Below are 9,575 nucleotides of genomic sequence, written 5' to 3'. Positions count from 1 at the left end.
TGAGCTCCTGGGCGTGGTTCCTGGACCACTGCTCAGCCACAAGGTGCCCTTAGGGTCCAGGATGAGGCGAGTCCATCAGGAGGAAGTGTTGTGAAGCTTTTATAGCAACTCAACATCACCATGATATCTTTATTGCATTTTACAAAAGCCTTGGGCAAAATGGATTGGGGGGGGTGGGTGGACATAAACTGGTCTTTCACCACAAATGGTTTGAGAAGCACTGGGCTTCCTGAGTGACGGCGTGGAACAGAGATGTCCCTTCAACCTGGAGTGCTCGGCTGACCCTTATGAGAGCGAGTAACAATGTTCAGTCTTCTCTAAGCCACTAGCTGCATCATTGGTGGTCTCTTGGTTGGAGCCATCTAGCGCTGCCCTCCCTGACTCAATCTTACAGCAGTGTTCGCGCGTGCGCGCGCGCGCGCGCGCGCGCGCGCGTGTGTGTGTGTGTGTGTGATGGGGCAAGAGTGTCCATGCGGCATTGTGCCCATCAGCGAAACCCCGCAGGACCCCTAAATGTGCACCGAGGAGGGGAAGCTGGGAACAAAGTCTGCTATATCCATGCTGTGGAGTACAGAGCTATAATTAAAAACTCTCTCCCAGGCACGCTTCCTTATGGATCTTCTGGGAAAGGGGGGAATTGGGAGAGAGGGCAAGTTGCAGAATAAGCATAGAGTATGAGAAACTCTCCAGTGTGTCCGTACATATATGCATGTAAACATGCAGGAAATGTCGGGAAGGATCTTCCGGGGAAGGGGGAATTGAGAGGGGCCTAGAGAATGGCTAAAAGGAGCTTTTATTTTATTCCTATTTGTTTAATATTTTAAAATGAGAATTATATTCATGTTTTGCTTGTGTATTTAACAATAAATTTAAAAGCATATAAAATAGAGAGTGTTTATGTGTCGTTAATAAGAATATGACACAGAATAATTCCTCACTCGCTGGTTTGGTAGACTCGCATAGTGGTTTGGGTTTCCTGCTTTTTATTTTTTTTATTTTTTTATTTTTTAATTTTTTTTCAACGTTTATTTATTTTTGGGACAGAGAGAGACAGAGCATGAACGGGGGAGGGGCAGAGAGAGAGGGAGACACAGAATCGGAAGCAGGCTCCAGGCTCTGAGCCATCAGCCCAGAGCCCGACGCGGGGCTCGAACTCACGGACCGCGAGATCGTGACCTGGCTGAAGTCGGACGCCCAACCGACTGCGCCACCCAGGCGCCCCAGGTTTCCTGCTTTTTAACGTGCCCTCGGTTTCTGGCCCCCTCGCTCCTGCCCTCAGTTTCACTCAGCTGCTCCGGGACCCTCCACTTCCCTGAGGACCCCATCGTAGCACTGAGTAGAATGACTTTCAGAATGGGATGCATCATTCAGTTGTTTGATTCCACGTAGGCCGTGAGTGTTTTCGGAAAAAGTCATTTTTGCCAGGATGAAATAAAGCAGAACTTCCAGGAGGAACTATCTCCCAACTTGTATACAACTGTTTCTTTGATAAATCATCTCTGATCTTGAAATAATAAAGACTGTACCACATGAAGAAAGGAACCAAGTTTCAGGGAAAAACAAGGCTCTTAAAACACATTTGATCTCGACTAAACACCCTTCACACCAGACTTTATAACGTGCTTTAGGGAAATAGTTGCTGTCACCAGGACTGCTATAGTAACTAAACACAAAGATTTTCTGAGATTTGACCAAACTGTTTATCCTAGGTACCAAGTTCCTTCTGGAAGACATGCTACTGAAACTTTTCTTCCGAAGTCCAGTGGGCTGCTTGAAAAGCGTTAGGCATCATGCAGCTGCCGTCGTAAAGCCTGAGAGCACATGGCGCGGGAACCCGAGAAACAGGTGCCGGCAGCTGAGACCATGGCCCCTGTGGCGGAAGGCCGACCCTGACAGTAGGAGGGTGAAAGTGGACGACAAAATTATAACAACAGTGGCATTCGGAGACAGAGTTCTAAATTCTTCTTGAATTTGAGAAGTTCACTCCCTGATAGTGACAGTTGGCCAAATGCATCTCCCACACCTTCCTGAAGTTCATCCTCCAGGCACCTGCCAAGTCCGACCATCTCCAAGCAGGATATCCTGCTACTACCACCAAAGTGGCTGTCCTGGAACACACAGAGGCCTGGAAAGACTTGGATCTGGCCGGGTCTCCTGCTCCCTCTAACACGCCAGGGGCTCCGACACCCTCCCTCCTGCCCTTGGCCCCTCCCTCCGGAGCTCTCCTGGGCCCTCGTCCTTCCCCAGGGTGTAGGGTCCTGCGCTTCCCCGGCCTCCGTGTCTCCCCATCCGTAAAGGGGACCATCGGCGCCCAGCTGGGGTGGCGGTGGTGGGGCGTGAGCCAAGGAGGTGCTGCAGGGGGTGGGGAGCGGGGGTCCCCCGCTCCCCAGCCCCCCAAGACCCGTCCTGGTGGCCAGCATCCGCCTCCCGTCCCCCGGACACGTCCCCAACCTGAACATGCTGCAGGATCCTCTGGGCGCACCAGTCCCCCAGCTCTGCGTAGTTGCCCGCCAGCTCCTCGTCCGCCTCCCCCAGCTGGTCTACGAGGTTGAGCAGCAACATGGGCACCGCCATGGACTCTGGATGCATGGACTTTGGATGCATGGGGGCCAGGCGGGCACGCGGAGCCCCAAGTAGGTGGTGATTGGGGCCAGCAGGATAACGGTGTTATTCCTTGGCCTGCAGGGAGGTCAGGAGGCTGCTGGGACATGTGGCATCGACTGACGATTCCGGAACTGCGCTGTGAACCCTGCATCTGCCCAGTGAGGGTCAGAAAGAACCAAGGGGAAGAAAGTAGTCTCCCTGTGTGTGGTTAGTTTATAGAGTTTAAATCTGGAGAGAAGAAATGGAGGAAACAGGCCCCCTGCAGCCCCGCAGGCAGTGGGTCGCAGTGAGTCGCAGTGAGTCGCAGTGAGTTGCAGTGAGTTGCAGCGGGGGGGGGGCACCCCAGCTCCTTTCTGGATTGATTCAGGCTGCAAAACCAAACGCTCTTCTTCTCCTGGGCCTCTTGGCCTGGCTTGGCTCAAGGAACAGAAACTGCTAAACTCTGTACAGTGCAGCCTTGATAAAAATAAATGAAGTCTCAAAGAGCGCACATACACATTCAAGGATAACATGCGTCCACCTTTTGGGTAGAAGAGGTCTAGTCAACCCACGACTTTCTATGCAAAAGTACTACGATGGGGGCCCGTGCGGTTACCACTTAGGGGTCAATGCACGTATTCTCGGGCTTACGGTAACCAACAAGCGATTCCGTTCAGAGATCCAGTAGCGGCGACTGGACGTGGGTGTGAGGTCCTTACCCAGTGACACCAAATGGCGGTAGTTCTCCAGCAACACTCTCTTGTAGAGAGGATCCTTTGACTGAGGTCCAGAAGCTTCCATCCTGTCTTGATGAAGTACACGGGCACGTCTTCAAACGATACCGGCACCTAAAGTGAGAAATTCCCAGGGCTGCAGGGGAATTCAGCCCCATGGGTCGCAGGATGGGCGGGCGGCAACCAAACATGGGGTGGGGGTGGGGGTGGGGGTGGGGGTGGGGGTGGGGACCCAGAGAACTCAGCAGCTAAGGGGAGACTCGGGGTTGCCAGAGCTGTGAGGCTGGGGCATGATGAGGGGGCGGACGGAGACGGTCAGGGAGCCCCGCTCACCTTGGGTCCGGCCTTCAAGAGAATGGCTGCCATCGCGGGGGTACAAACAAGCTAAGGGGATTGGCAAAAGCCAAGTGCGAGATGAGGCCCGCCCTAGTCCAGCACCACCTCATCCAGGTTAGGTCCCAGTCACAGCTGCTGGCGGGCAAGACTCGAACACATCTTTCTTGGGGGACACAATCCAACCCATAACACTTTCCCAGACCGAGCTGCCGCCCTCTCCCCTCACCTGGGCGGTGGGCCGCCAGACAGGGAGTCCTGCCCACCTCCGGTGAGCCTTGGCTTCCTCTTTCTCATTCCTTTCTTCCCATGGGGGCAGGACCCCTGCACCCCGACTTTCCAGCCATCCCCGGAAGCTCCACTGCTGACCCCTTTTCCTCTCAGGTCAGGGTCCTTACAGAAAAACTCCCAACACACACATACCACTCCACCTGTAAACAACCTCAGTGTCAAGGAACAGAGGAAGACCAGGCTAGCGAAACGCACTATGGAGGGAGCCATGATAGCTAGGGGAGGGGTGCTCTCTGAAGGAGTCACGTTCAGGCTGAGAGCCGAAGGCTGCGGGTGAGCAAAGAGAGTAGCAGGCTAAGGGCATGGCTCATATCTGGCCCTTGGGTGGGCCCAAGCCGGGCGGTCCCGGGGCTGAGACTGGGGCCGGGGTGGGGGTGCAAAAGGGGAGAGACCACGTGTGCGCCTTGGGGACAGGAGGCAGCGGGGGCTCACACCAAGGGCAGGAAGCGTCTGTCAGGGACAGAGCGGGCAGTGTCTGATTCCTCCGCACCGGCTCTCAGTGCCAGGAAACAGCGGGGCCAAAGAAAGTTTGCTCCAAGGATGTGCTCCGCACCCAGCTGGAGGCCAGAATGTGCAATTCCCCGGTGGGGAAGCGGAAGAGCCAGGCAGTGGCTGGTGGGGAGCGGGCCCAGGATGCTTTTGCTGCGTGGGTGACTCCAGCTTATTCATGCTACAGGAGAGAGGATGGGGGGACGGGGTCCTGGAGCATTTAAATTGCCGCAAGGTCCCTTATCGCCAGTGACGAGCTGTCAACCAACACTAGCCCAGAAGAAATAAACTCATGTGTCTGATGAAGACATTTACATTAATCAGATGGAAAGAATCCCTTAAGGCGGAGTGGACGCGAAAACCGCCGGGTGACAGGCCTAGGAGGCGTGGATAGCTGCACGATGTCAAGATGTCTTCCCCTGCTTACCGCTGGTCCTGAGACAGAAAGCTAAGCGAACGGCTGCTGGACACAGGTCGGACACGCCTCCTGTGACGATGCCACCCCAGGGAGGGCACAAGGCTCTTGCCAAAGCTGGACCCAATTCTAGTGCAGCCTTGTGCCCCCACACCCGGTTTATAAAGGATACTGGGGACAGAGGGACCACTTAAAGACACTAGCTACAAGGGAGCAACTGGCCCAATCTAGAAGGTGGGCTGTTTCCGGTCCCCTGCGTGTCTCAGCGCCAGGGGGAAAAGACGAGGCCGGGGAGAGAGGCTGCTTCAGATGAAAAGATAACCAGACGGCCAATGGTCAAGCGTAACGAAGTCCTTGATGAGATGCTGGCGTGAAGGAAAGAGGAGTCAAAGGCAGTGGGGGCCTGGAGGGTGACTGTGCAGCGGCTCTCAGACGACAGCAGGAGCCCGCGCCGGGCATGGGTTGGATGGATAACGGCCCTGGGTCATGGGAGGAAATGTCCTTCCTTCTTGAAGCACGTAGGGAGAAAATGGTATGCACGCTTCCTGTAAACTACTTCAGCAAAAACAAAGGAAAGGGAAAAGGAGAGAGAGAAAGAGAGAGCGAGAGAGCGAGAAAAGCAGGGAGCGAAGGATAGAAGGACAAAGGGAAGGAGAAACCGAGAAAGAGAGAAACAAGCAAACAAGGCAAGCTGGAGGCCGCCGCTAGCCCCGGGGGGTGGGCACCTGCGCTGCCTTAGACTGTCCTCTCGATTTCGTCTGTTTGCTTGCCGGTGTTCAAAATGAAAAGGGAGGGGCACCCGGGTGGCTCAGTCGGTTAAGCCTCCGACTTGGGCTCAGGTCATGATCTCACGGTTCGGTTCGTGAGTTCGAGCCCCGCCTCGGGCTCTGTGCTGACAGCTCGGAGCCAGGAGCCTGCTTGGGATTCTGTGCCTCCCTCTCTCTGTGTCCCTCCCCTGCTTGCGCTCTGTGGCTCTCTGTCCCTCTCAAAAATAGAGAAAGATTTAAACAAAATTAAAGAAAAAAAAAAAAAAAAAAAAAAAGAGGCAGCCAGTGGGCTTCCGTGCTGGTGCCTACAGAAGACCAGGAGATGGGGCTATTTCCCCAGGAAAAGAACACAGAAAACAAACCCCAGGAAAGGCAGGAGGCGACCCCACACAGGAACTGGGATCAGGAACTGGGGCTTCTTCATCTGTGAGGAGGAGTGGCGCCAGGCCTCTTGCAGTCAGGCTTCTTCCTTCCTGGCGGACTTCCTCTGAGGCCTGGCACTTCCAGACCCCGGCTGCCTCCTCCTGGCTCCGGCAGCCTTCCCTGGGGACCTCAGCGCTTGCAGCCCGCTGGGTGGGTCGGCCCCAGGGCCCTGGGCCTAGGGAGGCCGCAGGTCACCCCAGGGCCTTCCACGCTGCTCCACCCAACAAAGCCCTCTAAGGATCATCTGAGGATCAGCCTTGCAACTGGGGTCTCCCCTGTCCTGGGCGGTGGGGGGCGGGGGCGGGGCAGAGGCTGAACTGATGGTAAACAGGGCCACCTCCTAATGGGGTTCTGTCCTTGCCTGCTCACGGCCCTCCCCGGGGTGCCCATCTGACTCAGAGTAGACCCATGTGGCCCCTCCTGGCCTCGCCCTGCCCCCCTCCCACCTGCTTGCTCCCTCTGCTCCTGCCACACCGTCCTCTGCGCATTCCCTTCCACACACCAGTCCACTCATACCTCAGGCCCTTTGCACTGGTTGTTCCCTCCGCCCGGTACACGCTCTCATCTCCTTCAAGGTTTTCTGAAATACCCTCATCTACTCAGACTTGCGACCCAACCCCTCACCTCCTTCCCTCTGCTCTAGTTTCCCCAGGGCACTTACCACCGATGAACACACTCTAGCATCCTTCATTTAAGATGTTTGCTGTCCTGTCGTGTGCGCCCTGCCACTAGGCCTGGACCCACGTGGGGCGAGTTTTGCCATTTTCTTCCCTGCCATATCGCCAATGCCTGCAGGGGCCTGGCCCGCAGGGGCTGCCAGGCACACGTCTGTGGGACTGGAGGACTGCTGGAGCTCCTTCCCCGCTCAGCTCGCTCCCTCCCTCTCTTGATCTTGCAGGCCCTCCATCCCACCCCTGGCTTCCTCTTCCTACACCTTCTTCTGGGGAGCTCCTCACCACCAACGGTCTCACCAAAGGGGGGCACCACCGCCCCCCCCCCCCCCGCCGCCCCCTTGATAGCTAGCGGCCAGGACACGTCTGGGACCCTTACCACCTGTGCCTGCTGAGTTCGCCAGGTGCCCCTGAGCAGGAGTGCCGCCACCTCGAATTGCCGGCCTGCCCAGCGCACCCACACACACGGGCGCAAAATCCCCCCGCCGGGGGCTCCCTTGCCAGCTCCAGGATCAGAGGCGAATCGCAGTCAATAAACATAGGCTGCTTTCCAGGGGCCCTCTCCCTCGCCCCATGGCCACCTGCCTGCCGAGACGCCCCCCCCCCCCCCCCCCCCCCCCCCCCGCCTCCGCAGGGTCCCGCTCTGGGCCGCCACAGCCCTGCCAGGCCGGCATACTGGGGCTCCGCGGGCCGCTGCCGGGCTGTCGGTCCTAACCCCCACCCCCGGCAGGCCCAAGGCCAAGGCTGCCGCCTCCGAGAAGCCCTCGGGGACAGCGGCCCCAGGAGATGGCGGGATTCCCCGCCCGGTCTCGACCTGGTCCCTGGGCGCCGCTCTCAGGAGGCGCGTTCTGCGAGGCTGTCCGTCCTCCTCTGTCTAGAGCCAGGAGCAGGGCCGGGAGGCGGGCGGGGAGCGGGCGGGGCCGGGGCGGCGGCGGCGGCGTGGTGGGGGACATGGAGCATGCGCGTCGCAGCGGGAGGGCGGCTGGGCCCCGTGCCGGTCCCAGCGCGCCCCACGGGGGATCTGGCCTGATTGCCAGGGCACCCCGGGGCACTTCTGCTTCCCATCTGGGCTGCATCCAGGACTTGAGTAGCAGTGGCCGGCCCGCCGTGTCCCGCCCCCCCCCCCCCCCCCCCCCCCCCCCCGCCAAGGGGCCAGGGGAGGGGCGGCATTGGCCAAGCACCTCCCGTGGGTCAGACCCCGGGGGTTTTGAGTCCATCCAGTCATCTGTTCATCCACCTGGGATCCATGGGACGCTGTGGGGGCACCCAGTAAGAGACCAACGCACTTAAGCCAGGAGGGCAAAGAGGAGAAAAGGGGGTGCACTGAGGGGGGACCTTGGGGAAGTCCGTGCGCAGATGAAGGAAAGAGCCACACCCGTTTTCCATCTGCCGCCCCTGCCCCCCAGACCTTTTCGTGACCATTGAGCTGGGCTGCAGGTTGGGCACCGGGGTCTCCATTTTCCGACAGGTCACCGTCCACGTGGCAGAGCCAGGATTGGAATCCAGGGCTGACTCCCGACGCATGCTCCACTGATAATGGGTTACTTGAGGTCAGGACTATGAAAGAGGCTGGCAAAGAAAAGCAAGAGGAAGAACCGGCGAACTGCGTGTCTCACCCACCCAGCACCCCCCTAACCCCCCCTCCACCCCCCCCACCCCGCCGGGGCGGGGGGGCTGGGAAGTGAGTATGAGGTGGGCACCCTTTCTGCCTCTGAGCTGTACCCCTCCTCACAAAAGCAGAGCTCAGGCATCTCTTGTTTTCAGATGGCCCTAGGCCCTGGCCAGGAGAGCCTTGGTCTGCAGCCAGAGGCCTTCAGCTACTTGCCCCTGGCTCAGGGGGAGAGCTGGGACACTCACTCAGGGTACTTCTGGCTGCAGGGAGCAGGCCTCGCAGGAGGGCAAGGGCAACACAGCTTTGGGGGCCCTTCCCCGGAACAGAGGCAGAAGAGTCCCCTGTGGTCCTTCGCTGCGGGCTCTGACCCTCCCCCGGGGAGACTGGCTGGGCAGGCCTGGGCCTGGGCTCTTGAGGTCTAGTTGGGTGTACGGTGGCCCCTGAAAAGATGTGTCGCATCCTAACTCCTGGAACCTGTGACTGTGACCTTTTTTGGAAAAAGGGTCTTTGCAGGTGTGATGAAGTTAAGAATCTGGAGGTCATCCTGGGTTCTCCAGGTGTGCCCTAAATCCAATGACACGGGTCCTTGTGAGAGACAGAAGAGACACACGGAGAGAAGCCCGCACGGAGGCGTAGACAGAGGATGGAGGCGTGCGGCCACCAGTCCGGGAATGCTGAGAGCCCTGCGAGACCCGGAGAGGCAAGAAAGACGCTCCCCTGCTCCCAGCTTTTGGAAGGAGCGCAGCCCTATTAACACCCTTAAGTTTGGCCTTCCGGCCCCCAGAGCCACGAGGGCGTGCACTCCTAGAGGTTTAAGCCACCTGGCTTGTGGCAACTCACGGCAGCAGCCCCAGAAAACCCACATCCCAGGGAACGGGCTGAGCCTGCTGAGGGAAAGGGGCTGGGCCTTTCCGCCCCACATCAGCTGGCAGTCATTGGATGGCGGAGGGTGGGACAGACTCAGGGAAGGTAGCCCCTTTGGCCCGGAACATTCAACCTTTATGGAAGGATGGGCGTGAGAGCCGCAGGCCAGGAGCAGGTTCTAGGAGTGCGTGCCAGCACCCACTGTGGAATGGTTGTAACAGGGCTGTGAAAACAAAGAAAAGAGAGACGATGTGTCATTGTGTTCGACCGTTTGGGCTTCTCACGTCGGCGGTGGTGGCATTACTACACTTAGCCTGGACAGCGTCAGAATGCCTAAAGCAGAGGTGATAGACCTACGAAGAGAAACTGATAAGCCCACCGTTGTAGCAGGAG

The 9,575-nt window shown here is 58.3% G+C and overlaps 1 long non-coding RNA gene and 1 other non-coding gene across 6 annotated transcripts; one reads left to right on the top strand and one right to left on the bottom strand.

Annotated features, from left to right (window-relative positions):
- The first annotated feature begins 868 nt into the window (after positions 1–868).
- Positions 869–5,157, top strand: LOC122477989. Its single transcript, XR_006295810.1, has 2 exons — positions 869–971; positions 1,225–5,157. It is a non-coding gene; the product is annotated as an uncharacterized LOC122477989 (long non-coding RNA).
- Positions 1,457–4,489, bottom strand: LOC122477988. 5 transcript variants are annotated; one of them, XR_006295807.1, is made up of 5 exons: positions 4,374–4,489; positions 3,651–4,081; positions 3,303–3,431; positions 2,452–3,060; positions 1,457–2,108 (listed from the first exon to the last, which is right to left on the bottom strand). It is a non-coding gene; the product is annotated as an uncharacterized LOC122477988 (transcript). The 5 variants fall into 5 exon arrangements; XR_006295806.1 differs by having other exon boundaries at positions 3,880–4,081; XR_006295809.1 differs by having other exon boundaries at positions 3,917–4,081.
- Positions 5,158–9,575: the final 4,418 nt, after the last annotated feature.

This window comes from Prionailurus bengalensis, chromosome X (genome assembly GCF_016509475.1).
Source record: "Prionailurus bengalensis isolate Pbe53 chromosome X, Fcat_Pben_1.1_paternal_pri, whole genome shotgun sequence".
In the NCBI taxonomy this organism is placed as follows: Eukaryota; Metazoa; Chordata; class Mammalia; order Carnivora; family Felidae; genus Prionailurus; species Prionailurus bengalensis.
Note: the sequence above shows the minus strand (reverse complement) of the source record. Positions and strands in the feature narration are given on the sequence as shown.